A 9,712-nucleotide genomic window follows, 5' to 3' on the forward strand; every position below is an offset into this window, starting at 1 on the left:
CAGAAATGTCTTTGTGAAAACATTTCTTTTCTCACTTTCCTGTAAAGAAAGTTTGGTTAATTCTCTTGCTCAACCACTGGATAATTTCTTTGGCGAGCATGAACTTGGCAAGCTACCCATCTCTCATGCCAAGCGGCTAAATCGCTGTCATTTTACTGTGGCTATGATCAAGCATTGGCTGTACACTCCATGTTGATTTTCTTACCGGATTACTGCCTGTATAGGTGTCAATGGGATTGGTTTAGTGCACACATATGTAACGTGGTATATAAAGGCGTTCTCGGTTTTGGATAATCCCCACTTGTTAGAAGGGTCCCTGACCCCAGGCTGAGCACAAAGTGTCCTCCTGTTGGGATCTCCAATGATCAGCTTCTCTCTAAGGGGAAACCTGGCAGTAAGTGTCCAGTCTCCCTGGATTGCCATCACAGGGGAATTTAAGCATTACACTGCGAGCCATTCAAATCAATGCATTTTCTGTGTAATGCAGGACTGAACAGGTCCTCCAGAGATACGCTCTTTGTAGCCACTCCCCACTATTGTCAAGAGATGAGGTTCTTGAACAGCAGCCCCCCTCTAATAACTCCAAATTGCTCAAAAATGTAAATGCAGTTAAAAATCCTGCAGTTTTCGCACTGGCCACTAAACCTAATAGGCACCACTTCTTGGGCTGTATAGATCACTTTACTGCAGTTATCTGCTTATCATCACATGCAGGATTATAATAACAGATATCCTCTATAGACACAGATAATACAGACTCCACCATTTACAATAGGGGATATCACAGCTTATCTACTCCCTCCTGACCTCGGCACATCACAGCATGCCTAGAAAACTCTCTCAAAGAAGTCAGTGAGTTCCCTCCAGTCCATTGTATGGTCCATTGTGGCTGCTATATGCTAAAGCATATATCTAAATGCTGTTAAGAGCAGCTCAGGCAAGATGGCCACCCCCCATAATCATGTTCTGGACATAGAATAAAAAAAATCTGCAATCAGAAAAAAGGATGTGTGTCACTATCTGGTTTTAACTAGCAGAAAAAAAAAATCGGGGACACATTTCCTTAAGGGCTCATTCAGAGTCCTAAAATTGCGGAACAGGTGTGGCCCGCAAAAAAGATAGAACATGTCCTATTATTGTCCGTTTCTATCATATGGCTGGCCATTCTGCAAAATGCGCAACGCACATGGCCAGTATACGTGTTTTGCGGATCTGCAATTTGTGATCGTGTGTCGTCTGAATGAGCCCTTAAAGGAATAGCTGATGAGGATAATCCCAGTTTATATTACAGAACCCCTATCTCAAGATGGTCACAGAAGTTTTACTGGGGGTCAGGGCTCATATTAGAAATCCAGAGAGCCTTACTTAATCCAAGCAACCCCATTATAATGCAACACAATCAACGCAGAAAAAAAACCTAGTTTGCACACGTCAAAGAAAAATTGTTGAAAGCACATTTTCCAACCTTACAAGCACAATTAACCTACAGTACATTGGACGGCAGATATGTTGGAGAGTTCCGATAGAGTATTGATTTGTACAAGTTACCTATATATAGGTTATGTATAGATTGATTTTTAATTATTTGAGTTTTGGATAAAGACTAAAACTATTTGGTTACAAAAAAGGGTTTTCGCCTCCCTCAGACAGGAGCCAGTTAACAGCCCTCCAGCCTCCAAGTATTTTTATGGTATCGAATAATCAGTATAAAGCACAATGTAAACACTATTAATGCACATGCCCTGTATTTAATTAGCCAAGAAAATGGATGTAAATTGTATCAAATGTAATAAAATTTGCTGTTTTTATTTCTCTCTGTTTTCTCTTTTCTTCTGTGTTCATCACTTTCATTGAGAAAATGCAAGCGAGGTATTAGTGTGTGATGCAACAACTGTTATAGCTCGGTTAGGCCTCTTTCACACGGGCATTTCCGGATGCGTCACATGTGAATTGCGGAAAACCCGCGCGAGTAGGCACACAATTGCAGTCAGTTTTGACTGCGATTGCGTTCCGATCTTCATTTTTTTTTCCACACAAGTGCAATGCGTTTTGTGACTGTGGTACCCAGACCCGAACCCTGACTTCGTCACTGAAGTTCGGGTTTGGGTTAGGTGTTCTATTCATTTTATTATTTTCCCTTATAACATGGTTATAAAGGAAAATAATAGCATTCTTAATACAGAATAAAAAAAAATAACTCACCTCATCCAATTGATCTCGCAGCTGGCATCACCACGTGGTGAGCGCGATTATGTCATCAAAGGTCCTTTTGCAGGTCCTGAAAAAAGAAGCAAGAAGACGATGAATTGGATAAGGTCTGTTAATTTTTTGTTTTTTTTTAACCCCTCAATTGACATTTTAGTAAGCATTCTGTATTAAGAATGCTATTATTTTCCCTTTATAACCATGTTATAAGGGAAAATAATACAGTGATTAGACTTTAATGGGGTCCGGGGTTGCTTTCATTCCTATAATCTCCTAACAACCATGCGTGAAAATCGCACCGCATCTGCACTTGCTTGCGATTTTCACGCAGACCCATTCATTTCTATGGGGCCTGCGTTGCGTGAAAAACGTAGAATATAGAACATGCTGCGATTTTCATGCAGCGCACAAGTGATACGTGAAAATCACCGCTCATCTGCACAGCCCCATTAAAGTGAATGGGTCCGGATTCAGTGCGAGTGCAATGCTTTCACCTCACGCATTGCAGCCACGCGGAATTCTCACCTGTGTGAAAGGGGCCTTAAAGGGGTTGTGCCATAATAAGAACTATTCACCTACCCACAGGATAAATATTGGGTCATGGAGTCCGAGTGAACAGAGCAACACTTATTTATCCGTGCTACAACTTTATTAAACTATTCAACTCAATGGGACTGTTGAAGAAAAGCCAAGTACAGTGTGACAGTCGCTTTATTCACTCCTGGACCCTGGTCTAGTGATGGTGCAGGTCCAGCAGTACAACAAATACTTATCACTTATCCTTTGGATAGTTCTTGTCAGACAACTCCTTTAAATTGTGCCTACATTAGAGAGACAAATGGCTTATATATAAGGTATAAATGCATGTGAATTCCATGGAATTCAGGAACCCCTGCTCAGATCTGGGTGATTTTTGGATATGTTGTTCACCCAGATCAGAGCTATCCATGGATGTATACATTATGGGGATATGTGGGGTTTTGGGGTGTTTGCTGTGTTTTGGGAAAAATTTGTGTTTTCTGTCTGTGAGTGATTAAGTTAGCCCATTAAGTTTGGTAATTGTATTTTGTTGATTGCGTCTCAGACAATGCCAGTGTGTTAGTTAATTGCGTCACAGACAATGCTCATTGTATTTTGTTGATTGCGTTACAGACAGGGAAGGGGATTTTGTGTACAATTGCTGGGAAGGTTTCAATACTGTAAATGCATGTGATTGGCTAAAATATAAACTGTCACAGTCTTTTACAAGGGCCCCAGGGGGAGTGTCCCTTGCTAGAAGACCTGCATAAAAGGCTGAAAAATAACCCATTAAAGAGTTCCTGTTTTTACCCTTTACCATGTTGAGGCCTGTGTTTGGGTAACTGGCCGACACTGGGGGATTGCTATACGCTGAAGATTTGCTATACTCCCCTGGCTATAACTACTAGCTCTTGTAAGAGCTGTTCCTGCTCTTTGGATGTAGGAGAGGTTCACCCACCGGAGCCTGGAGCCTTGTCGTAGGTCCAGGGTGGGTAGGCGACGGCGAGACCTCAACCAAGCTTCGGCGGTTCGTGGGGTCTGCAGTGTTTACGGTGTCAAGTGGAGTGCTTGGAGTCCTCGGAAAGCACTAGGAGCATCTATCAACGGAGGTAGCCGGTCGGGGTGCCAGGAGATCCGTTACAAAACATAAAGCTGTAGTATAAGTTGAGAATGCCAATAGGAATAATATTTCAGTCTTAGTCCTCTGTGAATGCAGATATTGATGTCATGAGCACTGAACAGAGAGCGAGTGGTATACACAGAACTGCCCGTACCCCAAAATGGGTGACTATATAAAACACTATACCTGTAGTGTTACCCTACATCCCAATACATTTCTTCTGCTGGTGTAAGACTGGAGGCAGATAACTAGAAAAGTCACGATCAAATGTAGAGCAAAATTTTTGCAGATACCACTTCCACGCTGGTGCCAATGCTTTGGTAGTGGGTAAAAAGAGGTTGAGAATAGAAAATAACTTGAGTAAGTTTTTTCAGAAAGTCTACTCTTTTCCTTGGGTTGCATATATCACATCTCGACCCCACCTACTTGAATCTAAGGCTCTTCTGTTCTTCAAATCTGAGCCAACCCCTTTAAGATAGAGTAATTCTGTGCTTCAATTGCCTTATATTTAACTACATATTCATTTTTAGTGGCATGTCTACTATAGCGGTAGACCACATGAAAACTATAAGGCTCATGAAAACAGGAGCCACAAGCCTGCTTCCCATCCCACATTCATGGTGTTAGCCTACATCAGCCACTGTTCATACGGCAGGTTTTACCGCAGAATTTTCGCCGAAAACCAACTGGCAGTCACGTTGTTTCTGCCTATCTGGGAGGAAGCAGGAAGGATCATGGAGCGGAGGCTTAAATCCACGGCAGTGCCAAGAAGGGACATGTTCCCTCCCAACAAGCTGCCGCTCTGCATTCCTCATCTCTGCCTCTCATTGAAATGAATGGGAAGCAGAAAGGATGCACAAGCTGGCAGTATTTTGACGCGCCAAAATTCTGCTGTAAATTCCATCGTGCTCCCATAACACTGGCATCCACAGTGCCATCCACAATGCCATCTGTAGTGTGCCCCACAATGCCACCTGCAGTACAATACATAGTGTGGCCCACGGAGACAATCACAGTATATTAGTAAGTGCCTTGAATTACCTTTCGCCACACAATAAATGCTATTTGCTGAGGTGAGATGACCCCCTTTAAGCTCAAAGAGAATTTTGTAACTTGGGCCTGAAAACCCCTTTAAAGTAGACCTGTTTTGGAGTATTGGATTGTGGTGATTAATATCACCTTAGTTGCCCTATTTAAACTTTTCACTGTATATTCAATTACCCCTTAATTCCACCGTTTTGTTCCCTGTACTGCCTACTTTTACCTGTGCTTAAAATCAGGTTGCTATGCATGGTCCGTCTATCTGTTGAAGGACGGAGGACGCAGAAGCAGGCAGCGTGCAAGGTCAGATTACAGACAGCCAGGGACTGTAAGTAAATGATTACAGCCAGGTCCTCCCCAGCAGCTGATAACAGTGCCTGCGCTGTGTGCACTTCTCCCTGTCCCTGCGCTTGGCAGACGCTCCCTCACTCAGCAGAGCTGGACAATGCAGAGTGGAAGCAGCGCAAACCAGGGAAGGGAGATCTGCCATCTGCTCAGTGTATAAATGAAAGCAACATGTGGTAAGAGGACCCCTTTGTGCTGCAGGAGATTAACCCTTTAGGGGGAGGGCTCTGGTTACTGACACTTTTGGGGGGCTATTGTTACTGGCTAGTGAGGGCAGGCGGGATTAGCCTCAGGGTGAGGGCAGTGGCGGCCATCTTAACTGAATAGTGAAATTGCAGTTTTATGCAGACTGGTTGCTAAGGGCTGAATCTTATTAAATATGGGGTAAGTCAGTCTAATAGTAACTGATTCTGGAATATCATGTTATTAGTAACTACATATATGGAAATTGAAATTAGGGTCTAAATGTGACAGTTATCCTTTAACTTCTCACACTACCACCATCTTTTTAATGTCTGGAGCTTCTCCTGTAATTAAACAAGTATTTTTGTCTTGTAAAATATTACTTTGGAGAACTGTATTCGTATATATTAAATGAATCATCCTGAGAGGAGACAATTAAATCATCTTCATTATAGCTGTCACTTTGACATGTTTTTTTTTCCGGCAGAAGGGTAACTGGAAGGTTAAAAATATCTCATTAAAAGTGTAAGAAGAAAATCAGCTCCATGCTGCTGTTCTATTCAATGATTTTAAAATGTATGTTCAATTAGTAAGTCACCATGTCAATGTAAAGAGAACTTTTAAAGAAAAACACAATTCTTTAGATTTCGGTAAGCTCCTGGTACTTCACATTTGTCTCAGCATAGAAGAGAGCAGATAAGGACACAGATAAAACAATTGTCCAAACAAAAAATAAAATCCCCTTTACACTGGCCAACTGCGTAGGAAATTATTGGGAATTAAGTGTTTATTCCCGATAATTGCCTGCTTGTCAGATAATGTGAAAGCTGCATTTACATGCAGCGATCATCTCTATATGAGGATGAGCAATCACTAACTGTGAATTGCTCGTTCCCTTACAGATTCATTGTTTCTGGGCAACAGATCCCTGTTTAAACAGAAATATTGATGTTGGTGTCTGCATCAACCATGCTTTCACCTGATGAACAAGTGTTGGCTTATTTATCAGGTGATCGCTGTCACCTTTACAATAGCAATTACTGTAACAACTGTTCATATGAACATTTTTCCCTGAAAATTGCCCCATGTTATAGCCCCCGGCAGACCAGAGGTAACGTGCCATTCACATGACCACTGCTGCCAGTCTATGGCCTCATTGGTCACATGTGCAAGAATGGCACATCGCTGCAGAGACTCATCGGTCACATGAAAGGAAGCGACACATCATAACATCTGGTCGGGCAGGATTTTCTAAAGAGTGACTCTAATATACTGTGTGTGTGTGTGTGTGTGTGTGTGTGTATATATATATATATATATATATATATATATATCCATGGAAAGATTCAGGCAGCACTCCCTTCAGTACAAATGTAGTAGTGCAGGTGCCCGCGGTGGTCCCTCGATATGGGACAAATTCAGTAGAAAAGGAAAGTCCGCAGCACTCCTTTAAGTAAAAAAGTGTAATTTATTCACACATGTCAGACAACGTTTCGGTCCTCTCACAGGACCTTTTTCAAGTCAAGTGAACAAAAAAGTGCATAGTGCAAAAATAAATACAGCTCTACAGCATGACACAATCCATTATCAGCCAATAGAGTACTAGTGCACTCCCATTCATGGGTGGACTACAATTCATATAATTAGCTCCATCTGTTACCGTACATACCAACTTCAGTCGGAGTATATCAGTGATACATTCAATAATAATTCATCATCATATGTGTACATAAGTGTATATAATAAAGTGAACCGTGCAATTTAAAAAAAGTCCTTGACTATATTACCTTGCCTCAGGCCTGATGGAGAACCGAGATAGTTTGTGGAGAAGGCGTCTCTACTCGTGTCGGAACACGCCACTCATCACGACGCGGATGAGTGGCGTGTTCCGACACGAGTAGAGACGCCTTCTCCACAAACTATCTCGGTTCTCCATCAGGCCTGAGGCAAGGTAATATAGTCAAGGACTTTTTTTAAATTGCACGGTTCACTTTATTATATACACTTATGTACACATATGATGATGAATTATTATTGAATGTATCACTGATATACTCCGACTGAAGTTGGTATGTACGGTAACAGATGGAGCTAATTATATGAATTGTAGTCCACCCATGAATGGGAGTGCACTAGTACTCTATTGGCTGATAATGGATTGTGTCATGCTGTAGAGCTGTATTTATTTTTGCACTATGCACTTTTTTGTTCACTTGACTTGAAAAAGGTCCTGTGAGAGGACCGAAACGTTGTCTGACATGTGTGAATAAATTACACTTTTTTACTTAAAGGAGTGCTGCGGACTTTCCTTATATATATATATATATATATATATATATATATATATATATATATATATATATATTTTATTTTTTATTATTAGTTTTTTTTACAAACACCTTGTCTCTACTAGTTGAATCCATCTAGTCCAACGAGTATCAGAGATTATCAGCCCAAGCAGTGGTGTAGAAAAAAATAAAAAACACAACGAAAGGCAATAGATTCACTGTTTTTATGATATTTAGACGGAACCCATGGCACACACAAGAAGCTCAGTGAAAATGGCCAATTTTTCGGTCCATCCAGCCCCCCATCCTATTTGTTTGCTATTTTACAAAAGGCTGTGACCAAAGACAAAACGTTGGCCATTTTCACTGAGTAGATGGCCTTTATCATCTGCTAGCTGGGTCACCAGGAAAGCATTTTTATTTGACTTTCTTATGAGTGGCAGGGCTTCCATCCACATCCAAATAGTGATGGGAGTGCTACCTTACCACACTGCACCCATTACTTCCCAACCATCTCTAAGTTTAGTTCTATGACTTTTTAGTGAAACATAATTAGGTTACTTTCACACTAGCGTTAGAAGAATACAGCAGGCTGTTCCATTGCCGGAACTGCCTGCTGGATCCGGAAATCCGTATGCAAATAGCTATCTTTTTTTCTGGATCCGTTAGACTTATGCATTGAAATACTGGATCCGTCGTTCAGGTATCATCCGGAATAACGGATCCGGTATTGAATTTTTTTAAAGCTTGAAAGAACTGCGCATGCGCAGACCGTAAAACCGGATGCGGTGATGCGGCAATTTCCGGAACACTCGGTACCGGATCCGGCATTAATACATTTCAATGGCAAGTGTTCTGGAATTTTGGCCGCAGAAAATACTGCAGCATGCTGTGGTATTTTCTCTGGCCAAATACTGTAAGAGGGACTGAACTGAAGACATCCTGATGCATACTGAACGGATTTCTTTCCATTCAGAATGCATTGGAACAAGACTGATGCGTTTTTTCCGGTATTGAGCCCCTTTACAAGATTTCAATACCAGAAAAGAATAACGCTAGTGTGAAAGTATACTCAGTAAATACAAAATGCCCCGTTGTAGGTTCAGATATCTACTGGCTATATGGGGTTATTATTTCCCTTCTCCAAATTGTCCTTGTATGCTGGATATAGGACATGATAAGAGATGGTCACTATAGCCAAATGTTTCCCTGTCCTTCTAGAAAGAATTCTGGAAACATCAGTAAATGTTATCTCTTCCCTATGGACATATGTATGAACAAACAATTACAAATGAGAAGTTCTGCAGCCTGCGATTCCATGATCATGTTTCCCCATTTGCCGTGTGATTGGCAGCGCCGTGTGTGGGCCTGAGAGGAAAAATTAACTTGCAGAACATTTGATTTGCAGTGAATCTGGAAAAATGAAACAGTTCATGCTGACTGGAATTGATAAAGAAATGACAGGTAATTGATGGGGAAATGTGACATTCTGTATGGTTCCAGATCACGGGCGTGATGAGAAATTACAGCAGGAATTAGAAGGTTGGAAATTAACTCTCTGTGCACGGAATAAATGGAAATCATCAGTTCTTCAGCAGATATTTCCTGTTATATCCCTCTCTTCTCTTTCCCCATTGCCGGCAGACTGTTAATGGGAAGGATGGACACTGAAGACTATAAACAGGAGTGCTTCAATCAGTCCTTCTACTGTTGGTATTCCTTGGTCTAGTAATTGTGAAATTGCTTGAAAATAGGTTGCACACCTATGTTTGGTTTGAAACAATTTGACCCCACAACCAGGGTCAGCTTGTTGTACGTGAGCATTCTGTCTTGTTTTATTGCTTATTTCAACAAAAACATTTCTTTATAGGTAAAACCAATATCCAAGTAAACGTTCTTCTATATAACAACTAAGAAAAATGGTGTCATTTTCAAAATTGTACCCTTCCTACTAAACTGTTTCCCTAGGGTTCCCCTTCACTCTTGGTGCTTCCATCAGCTCCCTCAGGAT

The sequence above is a fragment of the Bufo gargarizans genome, chromosome 8 (assembly GCF_014858855.1).
Source record: "Bufo gargarizans isolate SCDJY-AF-19 chromosome 8, ASM1485885v1, whole genome shotgun sequence".
Taxonomy (NCBI): Eukaryota; Metazoa; Chordata; class Amphibia; order Anura; family Bufonidae; genus Bufo; species Bufo gargarizans.